This window comes from Parasteatoda tepidariorum, chromosome 2 (genome assembly GCF_982258835.1).
Source record: "Parasteatoda tepidariorum strain Cologne lab strain chromosome 2, Ptep-v5.0, whole genome shotgun sequence".
In the NCBI taxonomy this organism is placed as follows: Eukaryota; Metazoa; Arthropoda; class Arachnida; order Araneae; family Theridiidae; genus Parasteatoda; species Parasteatoda tepidariorum.
The window spans coordinates 41,238,331-41,250,385 of NC_141756.1; the positions used below are offsets into that span (position 1 = coordinate 41,238,331).

Sequence of the window (12,055 nt, forward strand, 5' to 3'; positions counted from 1 at the left end):
ATTTAATGCAATTTTTTAAATTTATGTCCCAAAAGGAAATATATTTGAAAAAGCTATTGAGAATTTTATTAAAATATTGCTTCCTATTTATGATTTATTGTAAAAAGATGTCCTTTACCAAGTTGGATAATTTCAAATTTCATAATTTTCGTTTGAAATAGATAGCGATGAAAAAGACAGCCAAAACGCACAAAAGAAAAGATAAAGAATAAAGAAATTAATATTTACTTTGATCATACGAATTAAAAATACATTTTCTACAGTATTTTAACGCATTTTATACTTTTAAGGTATTCACAATACTAAACCGAATACTAACTACAAATAATTTTAATAATAAACTGAATTGCAGTTTTTGTCACTTACATAAATCATTCAGTTTCAGTCTCTCATCTTTAACATGCTTTATTGAGGAAGCATTATGAAATATTCAGCTTGGTTTGTGAAAGTTTACATATTTCAACACAAAAGATAATATTGAAACTGTGCAGTTCTATTTCTTAACGGGAAATGGAAATTTCCATATGACCGTATAATTGAACGAGAATCATCATTTCAGCTATATTTCAGGAATATATATGTTAGTTATACGTTAAGTATTTGGCATAATTTTGTATTTAGCTAAGTAGTAATTATTTATTTTTATTTTTCTGCTGTCTATTATGCTGAAATGTTCCAAATTTATAATTATGGTGGTTTGTGTCATTTAATGGCTACCGGACAGATTTTAAATAATTGCAAAAATTCAAATAACTTTGGCAATGTCGGGGACATCTCTTGATAATAATTGAAACTGAAATTTAAGTATTTCCGCGGGCAACATTTAAACGGTGTAAAAGAAAATTAGGTTAATAAATTGTTTAAAAGGATTGGAGGAGAGATTGAAGAGTTAAAATATTTAAATTTAGCTGTGTTTTACGTTCACCTTGACCAAGCTGGTGTTCAAAAGCAGCTAGTATATGATAATAATACAAGCTCACTGACTCATTAGGTTTGAGCGAAAAAAATGGTCACTCTATTTGAAGTCTACCGGCCACTGGCTACTGACCGAAAATTTAAATTTTCAGGTTTAGTGCCACGTCAGCGCAGAAATTTAATTGTTCTACAAAAGATCGGTCCCGCATTAATGCGGCCCTTAAGGTGTTAAGTAATTTAAATGAATGTACCTGTAATTATTTGTAATTATTGTCAACTGAGTTGTTGTGGGACTACATCAGTGTTTCGCAAAGTGGTTCATATGGACCCTCAGGAGTCCGTGGTACCATTCAGGGGGTCCATGAAAAATAAAAACTGATTTAGGGGTTCCTGAACAACGTCAGGGGGTCCACGTGAGGTTTAATATAAAATAATAAAATTGTGATTGGTTTTTATTATTATGGAAATTAAGATAAATAAAATAGTAGCGATTTTTATGTCCTAAGTAAACTATATATAAAGGTGGATGCTTATAATTATTAGCAGTGGTTTGTTACAAATTAAACAGTTGATTTACAAATTTTCTTATATCTTTTTCTCCCCTTTTAAGAGATAACAGTATGACTGAGTCGAAGAAAAAACGCAGAAAATACAAAGTTGAATATTTGAAGTATGTCTTTATTTCCTCTTCAGGAAATAGTACTTTACTTATGAGTCTTCTATGTAATAAAACTATAACAGATTCAATGAAACATTCCAAGCTTAACAAACAATTGATAAAAATCCATAGTGAATCCATAGTTTAAAAATATAATGATTTAACTATTTTTCAAGCAGTCAAAGAAAAATATCTGCAACAACTTATAGGTACAACATCTAGGCGAGGTGACGATGGATTGCCTGTTTCTCATAGTTTCGCATGTTTCTATATATTATATGATTGCAGAGTCCGGAAAGTCTCACACTATCGAAGAACTTATTTTACCAGCTGTAAGTGAGATAATACTCACCAGGTTGCACAAACCAGCTTTTAACATTGTAAAAAGAATTCCACGGAGTAATAATAATGTGCAAAGAAGGATTGACAAAATATCTCAGTGTCTAGAAAATTCTTTATGTGAGTACTTAAAAATATCTGAATTTTCTACACAGCTTGACGAGTCCACTTATTCAGGAAAAGAAGCTTTTTCTTTTAGCTTATGTAATATTTGTAAAAGAATAAAGTTTTTACCAAGAATTGCTCTTTGCTAAATATTTGGAAAGCAATACGAAAGGTGAAACGATATTGACTGAATTAAAAGCTATACCCTTAACTAATATAATTTCTGTAGCTACTGACGGTGCTCCGGCTATGGTAGGAGGATACCAAGGTTTTCTGGCTAACTTAAAACAAGTTGCAGCAAATGTATTTTCAGTACATTTGCCAAATTTAACGAAACTAATTTGAAACTACAAGATGAGCAATTAAATTTAATCAAAACTAAAATCGTAAAACTGCGTTTGTTTTGCAAAACTTTTTCTGTATAAGCAAAACTTGGGAAGAGGATATTGTTCTCTCAGTTTCAGTGCCGTAATGAACCTCATCACAAAAAAAATATAAATAAATGATTAGAAATTAGGGCCCGCAAACATTGAGCCGGACATAAATACACTCTTAAAATCTTATCACGTTCATCCTAGTCATTAATTTTTTCATTTGATTTTAAACGAAATATATAATTTTAATAAATAGTTCAACAAAATGTTTTTATTTTAATTTGTAATTTTTATACAGTACATATATGCAGTTTTTCACTTGGGGGTCTGTGGGCAAGTTTTGACTATAAAAAGGGATCCATGGGTCAAAAAAGTTTAGGAGCCACTGGACGACATAATGACAAATAATAAAACAAATAAATGTTATTCGTTTTGTTTTAAAGTGTCTGTCGCATTCAGACATTTTTTTAAAAGGTTATTGCGAATTCGTTTCATATGTGCATTGCCTTTTCAGATCTTCAACAATATAGATCGTACACAATAATATTTTCAGTGACATCAAACATTTTTCAACGATAAAAAACTGCACAACACTCTCTTTCAAAACCCGCCAATAATGATTTATAATTGCACTGAAATAACTAAAATATACATAAGTAGTTAAACCAACTGTATAAATATTTGCGAAAAGAGTAATTAGCCTAAGGCAATTCGTGATTGTCTCTTGAGGTTATGGAGACTATTATTTTAACGAATTAATCCTCATTTAACGTGAGAAGTGCTTTAAGCCAAATGATCATTGCTTCGAAACTGAAGCTTGAAAGTTAAGTTAATAAAGCTTAATTGCAACAATTAATCCGTTGGGTGTTAAACAACTGATCAATCACTAAGTTTAGTGTCTTTTGTGGGTGATTGGAGAAAGAAAATTTGAAGAGAATAATAAAGTACATGTAACATCTGCACTTGAGAGATTAAGTATTAACTCTGAACATCCCTAATAGAATAGAACGAAATATTGATTAAGGTAATTAGGTAATTAGTAGATGCTGTTTATATTATTTAGTGGTCATTTTGCTATATGTTTGTTTTTTCCTTTGCGCAATCGTTTTGAAATCTGTTCGCACTATATATATATATATATATATATATATATATATATATATATATATATATATATATATATATATATATATATATATATATATATATATATATATATATATATATATATATATATATATATATATATATATATATATATATATATATATATATATATATATATATATATATATATATATATTCTATTTTATTCGTTGTAATTTTTTTGTATAATTTTTTGAGTGCTCCTCACACTATTGTATTGATATATTTTGCTTTGGCTATATTGATACAATATTAGAAAGCACTCTTTTTTGTGGATATAATCGTGTAAGCTGATGAAGAGATTATATCTTTTATTTTCCGGATTTTTTTGAAATTTTTTAAGATATAATTTCAATTATTTTTCTAAAAACTATTAACCATGTCATATAATTTATGATTTTTGAAGATACAGTCAAACCTCGATATCTCGAACTTGAAGGGAGAGGAGAAAAAATTCGTGGTACCGAAAATTCGAATTATCGAAAATCGCATGTTATCGATGTTCTTTACATGCCTTACATATGCTCTTTACATACCTTATTTACTATTCTATATGTATTCTAAGAACACTTTTTACACTTTCATTTAAAAAAAGATTCAATTGTTGTTTGCTTTAGAGATGTGAAAAAAATTTGTCTGTAACACTTTCTTAGTGGACTATAGCTTTAAATGTCTCCTCTGGCATATTTGGCTGCCTCTCAAATAAATCTCCTTACAGTGTCCACTGCAGAAAGTGCTTGTTTGTCAGTAATATTGGGTGGCAAATATTCGATTTCCTCATCTTCTTCTTCTGATAGTTCGCAAGAAGCTTTCGTTTGAGCGATGATATCATTGTCATGCCACTGACCACACACTGTTACTGCATCATCTACGTTTACAAAGTTATGAAATTCCAAGTCATCATGTTTCATGAGTCCGGTCAATCTGTACCAATCATTTTCGGTGTAGTTTTCAGCAGAATTAACGATATTGATAGTTTGGCTACTTTCGTGATCTTTAATGAATCCAGCCTTCTTGAAGCCATTCATTATCGTAGAGAGAGACACATCATTCCATGCCACTGACGTTTTTATGTCTATTTTTTTTTAAGTTTATCATTATGAGAATTGGTTTTCTATTCTTAAAATTCTTTTTTGAAATATTTATTTATTTTCAGGAAACAAAATCTACACTATTTATGGAGAAAAAAATTCAAGTTATCGAGGGATCAGAAAAAAAAATTCGTGAAATCAAGTTTTATTTAACATTGAGTATACAGGAAATTTGAAGTGAATATTTTTCTTCATCGAAAAATCGAAGTTCGAGTTAGCGAGGTTCGACTATATTAATTTTTCCTTTCAATATTCTTATTAAGAATTAATTTTTCTATAATATTAGTAATAACTCCTACTGATTCGCCAATTACTGATACTACTTATTATTAATAATTATTTGAAAAGATTGAGTAAAGAAAATTTTTTGACGCCATGTATTTAATGGAACCTGTCTAGAAGAACATTTAGGGCTTAAGTAAATTTTGGACAATTATTTTCAAAATGTAATATTTATATTCGCATATAAAAATATTTTGTTTTCAAATGCTATAAAAAAGGATGAAAGAACTACTTTTGCTAGGAGTTTTCTTGCAACTTTAAATAGTTTTTTGTAATATTCAAAATGCGATGTATTTGCATGACATTAGTTACCTTTCTATGGATTTATTAATTTCTATGGATTACCATGGATTTATTAATTTCTATGGATTTATTAATTTCTATTACCTTTCTATGGATTTATTAACTTTCCTTATGTTGGATTACATTTTGAATAAAACAATAATAAGGACGGATTTATTTGATCATTAACAGCTTCCCTGATTATCCCGAGTTAACTCGGGAATGTATATTTTGCAACTATTTATCATCCCGAGAAAACTCGGTAGTAGCAGAATTTGTCAGCACGTTTTGTTTCATTACGTTTTTACTTGGCCAAAAGCGAATAATAATAATAATAATCTGCTGTGATTGGAAGTTTGCCAAATTTTGTTTGGGAGTTTTGCTGTTGGATTGTGGGATTGCTCACGTGTTTCGTGCGATTGCATATACGAGGGTTGCTGAATTTGCACAGAAAAAAAGAGTAAAAAAAATGGTATATCATTTCACTTGCGTTTGAAAAGTATCACTTTGTGTTGTCTCTAGTTTTAAAAACTATTATGCAAAGATATTTTTCTTTTTTCATTTGCCCGAGACTACTCGAGATAGTAAATCGATGGTAAATTAAATGTTTTTACACATAATTTTTTTTTAATATTTCAACTTAAAACTGCGGTTAATATAATAAATTATAAGATTTTTTGTTTTTTTGTTGTTGTTTGCCTGTTTAGGCAGTGGGGGTGCGATTGTTCCTGTTTTTCAGTGGCGCCATCTATGGCCAGGAATTCGACTTCTGTCACGCCATTCACACAACCGCAACCCGTTTATAGGGTGGATCACATTCACACACAAAGGAGAAAGGACATAGAACATAGAGAGAGAGAGAAAGAAACATCCATGCCTTGCCCGGGATTCGAACCCAGGACCTTTCAGATACAAGGACAGTTCCCTGCCCCCTACACAGGCCGGTCGGTATTATAATAAATAATTAATATAATATATTTAATTAGTTAATATAAATAATTAGTTAGCATAAATAATTAATATAATATATTTAATTAGTTAATATAAATAATTAGTTAGCATAAATAATTAATATAATATATTTAATTAGTTAATATAAATAATTAATATAATAAATAATATAATATAATTTTAAGTTTATTTAAATGTTTTAAAAGCATTTTCTAGATTATGATTCAAGATACACTACATTGTATTAACAATACTATTTAGAAAGACAGTTTTCTGTGAATGATTATAATTGTTTTTCATAGGGAGAAGAGATTTATAAATTATTGAGACAGAGATGAGAGAAACAGAAGAGAATGATTTACGTTAACTTCGATCGATAGAATTCTCTTGTTCTCCAAACAAGCTGTGAGGGAAAACGGCAAATACTCTCTTAATTCAATCTTTTTTAGTCGCTTATAGTTAGTTAATATTTTTAAAGAGTAATGAGGATCGGGTATACCTCTTGCAAAACGATGCAGCAAAACGATGTGAAAAAAACACAAATAAAGATAAGGAAATGGACATACTATAGTTTCCATTCTCTAAAAGCTAGAAAATTTCGCGGTGTCTGAACGCAAAATGACAGTAGAACAGCAACGGGACAAACACGCGCAAAGTGGTTAAACCAAAAAAGGAAGAAGCAACTAGTAGAGCAATTTTGCTCTTCTCCCCCTACTGGTTAATCCATTTTGAGCATGTTTGTCACGTTGCTGTTCTACTGTCATTTTGTGCTTAGACATGGAGAAAGGCTCTCGTTTATAGAATCGAGACTATAGTATGTTCATTTCTGTGCATTTATTTGTGTTTTAGTTATACTGTTTTGGTTTATTCAGTCAACTCATAGCGTTATTCAGTAAAAGTATAGTTATTATATATCACAAAAAAAAAGTTCTGTAATACAAAACAACGCATTAATTTAAATATGTGATAAAGAAGTGAATCGGAAAATTGCCTACATCAGACTGTTTCTCGCTGAGTTAGACGGCTGTTTGCTACTAATACCTTTCTTATAAGTCAGATTAGAGCTGCTTGTCATCATTTCGTCGCCAATCAGCCTAAGATAATGCCAAGCGTCTGGGGATTTTGTCTCATTTCGCAATTTGTTCTCGCTGAGCAGATACTATCGATTATGATTCGTCTGTTTTTGATAACACTTTCCGTTTTACTCGCCTCTAAACATTATATTCGTGGACCTCATGGTACAGTTTAATAATCCAATATAGGCAAAGGTGTAAATATGGAAAATTATTAAGAGAATGCTTACAAAATATCTCGTCTTTAAAGGGCAAATGTATATTTTATACAGTAGATATATTTTTATTTATCGCAACGCGATTGCATTTTTTTTATCTTGTTACCTTTTAAAGAGCATACAAAATACCTTCCCCCGCACTATGATGAGCATTTATTTTAAATGAAAATAAGCCAAAAAAAAATGTTTTTCACATGAACTGCAATTTTTTTCCGAAATCTTTATCCTCTAAAATCAGAAAGCTTACCGCCTCCAACAAAACTCAATAGTTTCAATAGGCGAAAAAGACAAAACGAAACAAAAAGCAACTCAGCGGTCTCATGCGATTGGACAATCTAGCGATCTTTCTGACCAATGAAATGTTCGCAAAATGAACGTCTTGGGAAAGCGGGGGTAGAGTGGAGGTTATAAAGCGCACGGAATCCAGTATTTAGATCCTTAAATTTCCTCTATTTCCAAATCCAGAGAAGAATATTTTTGGTTCGTCTGTAAAGTTTACTCTCCGAAGTCATCTTATCTCTCTATCGATCTCGTAAGGTAAGTTGAATTAAAATATCTTTTAAATATATCTTTAATAATTTTGATTTTTTATTAATAGGACATGTGATTTTCATTAATTTCATTTATCATTTAAATTATGCACTTTAAAATTTAACTTATGTTTTAAGTTCGAAATATATAGTATTTTTAAGTTTTGTAACTCGATTGAGAAAAATACAACAGTGATATGAGTGATATATCTTATAAACATTTGTTTTGAACAGTTTTATATAATAGCAGAAAAAAATGAAAAATGTGTTTTTCCATTTTAGATATTGAAGCATATTTCCGTATTAATGATAAATGTGATGATATTTTTGGAATGATGTAGTTTTTATGAGTATCGTAATCAGACGTTAGATATTTTCATATAGAAAAAAAATAGACTATGGAGTCTTGCAAAATAAAAATTAATATTTAAGCTTTTTATACACAACACAAAAATGAGCTAAATTAGTTTCAATGGTTTTATTTTAGATACCGAAATATATTTCCGTATTAATGAAAAATATGATGATATTTTCGAAATGATGTAGCTTTTATCAGTATTGTAATCAGACATTAGATATTTTTATTAAAAAAATAGGCAATAGAGTCTTTCAGAATAAAAATTAATATTTAAGCTATTTTATACACAACCCATAAATGAACTAAATTACATTTAATCGTTTTATTAAAGTTATACTATGCAAGTCTAATTATATTTGATCATGAAATATCGGTGCATTATATATAATGAATTACTCTGTATCAATTTACCTTTGCAAATTACTCATTTAAAAAACTATTTTCCACGTATTTTTTTTATATAAATGACTTTTTATTAATAAATAATAAATTCAATTACGCTCAGAAAAAAATTAGCAATGGGAAAATTAAAAATAATCTTTCAAGAGAACATCAAAAAATATAACACAGCAAACACTTTTAAAACATACCATAAAGCTGCAAATTTAAAGATTGCAGTACACTATTTGCGTTGGATTCATTAATCGCATTTCATTGTACAATGGATTCTATTTCATCTTCATTTGCTGCATGTCGCAAAAAATCGTTTTTATCCCCATTCAGAGAATTCGAAATTCCACAGTTTTAAAAATGTTTTACTGTAACATTTCAGCCCACATTTTGCTACTTGTTTAGATTTTTTTGACAGATGACTTCTATAGGAATAGTAATCAGCTTAGCAGTTGACTTACACTCCCTACTTACAGGAAATTTGCAATCTCGTAATCAAAAATAGGACATTGACTTATACTCCCTACTTACAAGAAATTTGTTATCTCGTAATCAAAAATAGGATATTGACTTATACTCCCTACTTACAAGAAATTTGCTGTCTCGTAATCAAAAATAGGACATTGGCTTATACTCCCTACTTACAAGAAAATTGCTATCTCGTAATCAAAAATAGGACATTCACTTATACTCCCTACTTACAAGAAATTTGCTATCTCGTAATCAAAAATAGGACACTGACTTATACAGCGGTCAAATTTATACACCAAAATTAACAATAATTACAATAAAATATTGCAAAGCGCGTTTGAAGAACAAAAACTATCCGGAATTTTAAAATATTAATGAACTTTAAAAGTAAAGATATACATACAATTAAATAGTACAATAAGCAAAAAAAAAATTTTGAATATTTTTTGATATCATGATCGGATCATAATAGTTTGAGAGGGTGACCACTAATATGCTAATTAATTCGTGCAAACGATATTTTAAGTCACGAAATTAGATCCAAAAACGTGCTTTCTCTAAATAAGTATGACGAATTCGGATTTCTGACCCCCAAAATATAGGGGATAACCCCAATCTGGGATATATGGTCTTCCTAGTTTGATCAGGAGAGCGATCAAAAGTATGGATCCCTTAATGTTAATTTCACATTTCATACATAAATAAATTTTTGTACACAATTTCGTTTATTCAAAAGTAATTCCATGCAAATAAATAACTTTTAGTAAATATTTTTTTAAAATTAATTTTGGTTAATAATAATCGAAAAAAATCGAATTGTAAGGTTAATCCGCTTAAAGAATCTTTTTAAAGAATGTAATTTTATATGACAAAATCAAAAAATTTCATCGAGATCGGTCGAATAGTTCCTGAGAAATCAAATTTTAAATAAGTTATATATTTATAGTTAAAAAATCATTATTATCATAAACCAAAAGTTATTCATGGTAATCCGTTTATTTTTTGTTTGCTGTACGTAATTGTAGGAAAAAAAAACAATTAAGCCTCTAACGCTAGAGTCAAAAATAACTTTTTTTACTTACTGTAATTAACTATCGACTTTCGAGAATTTTTCTTTAAACTATCGATGCAAATTTCTGCAGCCTAAATAAAGAAAAATTATGTTTTATTTTTTAAAAAAAAATTAATTGTATGAAATTAAAGTAAAAAAAGTAATAAAAGTTATTTTTTTAAAGAGACTTTTGAATGCTCGTTTGCTATAGTTTTGTTAATTAATAATTTTCATTATCAAATCATTATTCAGTTATCAAGTTTGTATATTTAAGGAAGATACAATCACCTAATGGTATGTGTTTTGGTTACTTTGCCAATTAAATTTGCAAGTAAAGATTTAAATTTTTTTCTAAAAGTATGGCATAGCGCTCAAATTTTTAATTAGCTTTTTTTATTTCTTCGTAATTTTGTACATTTCTCTTCCATAAAATGTTTTTAGTAACAGATTAACAAAATTAACGCTTGTGAAGCTATAAGTAGAAATTCTTGATTATTTTTAGAAATAGATTTAAAAGAAAAATTCGGAAAAAGAAATTAATTAAAGGAGTTTATTTTAAAAAATACATTTGTAATATTTTTAGAAATTTTTTATTATTAACTAAAGCGTTTAAAAACTTTTTATAAGTTTTTCACACATTTTTGTTAGATTGAAATTGTTTGAAATGTTTATTAGCGTAAAATTGTAATCTATCGTAATTGCAAATAAAAATAATGGGCAATAAATATGAAATGCAGTGAAATAAAAGTTTTCTATTTATAGAAATGGCTAAGAAAAGTTGCCTATAACAAAGATTTTCCTTTTTTCAAATCTAAAAATAATGTGAACTTTGATAACTTTTTGAGGACAGAAATTTTTTAACTACACTTTTGTTGCATTCCATATTTGAATGTAATAAATACATTAAAAGAAAGACATTACTCTCTGATAGTCAATAAAATTTGAAAAATATTTTCACGTTGGTAAAAAACTTTTGTATAAAATTTTATAGAAAATTTTATACATAATTATAATCTACCTGACATACAATTAAAATTATTTTGTTGCACCTGTTTAGTACCTTTTAAAGAGAGAATTCTAATTATACGGAAAAATAACACAATTGCTTGTTTTATTATATAAGAGGTTCTACGAGTAAAACTGTCTAAATAAAATTTTTAAAAACTAGAAAAAAAGCCTATCATAGAGATAATAGTTCTTTTTTAGTGTTTAAAAATTGTAAAAATGGTTGAAAGAAGAAAGAATTTTTTACCAGTAAAAATAAGATTTAAAATTTCCTAAAAATTAGAAACAAATTATGTGTCAAGAATAGTTACGTTGTAGTGTAAATAATATGATTTAAAATTTCAGAAGTGCGAAATGTACATAATAAGTAAAACCGATATAAGGAAATTATAAGTTAAAATATTACATTAAATAACAAATATTACATTTTAAATATTACATTTTATTAATATTTTAAATATTACATTTTGTTAAAATATTACATTTTCTGATAACAACATAAATAGTAAGAATACGAAAAACTAAAAATGCAATGCAATTTTGCCAAATAACAGGGATGGTGATCAGCAAACGAAGACAACAAAATGAAACAATCAAATCATAAACATCAAATGGTTCAAAAGTGTGTAAGGTGTCGGGTTCGATTCTAAGTAATAAGTGCAAAATGTAAATCTAATGACTAATATCTGAGATCTCGATTGGAGAAGATTGAGAAATACAACTTTACGTAAAACTCACAAAAAAAAAAAAAAAAAAAAATAACAGTTCTGGTAAAATGACCGTTCTTAAGGTAACGGTTTATTGTTAATTCTAGTT

At 28.2% G+C, this 12,055-nt stretch overlaps 1 protein-coding gene across 2 annotated transcripts in view; it reads left to right on the plus strand.

Annotated features, from left to right (window-relative positions):
- The first annotated feature begins 7,825 nt into the window (after positions 1-7,825).
- LOC107436192 (uncharacterized) overlaps positions 7,826-12,055 on the plus strand; it is a 124,142-nt gene continuing 119,912 nt past the window's right edge. Inside the window, exon 1 of one of the 2 annotated variants that reach the window (XM_016047796.4) lies at positions 7,826-7,971. The gene's annotated coding sequence lies outside the window, so the exon portion shown is untranslated. The remainder of the gene's footprint in view (positions 7,972-12,055) is intronic. The other variant, XM_087157242.1, reaches the window with a different exon arrangement.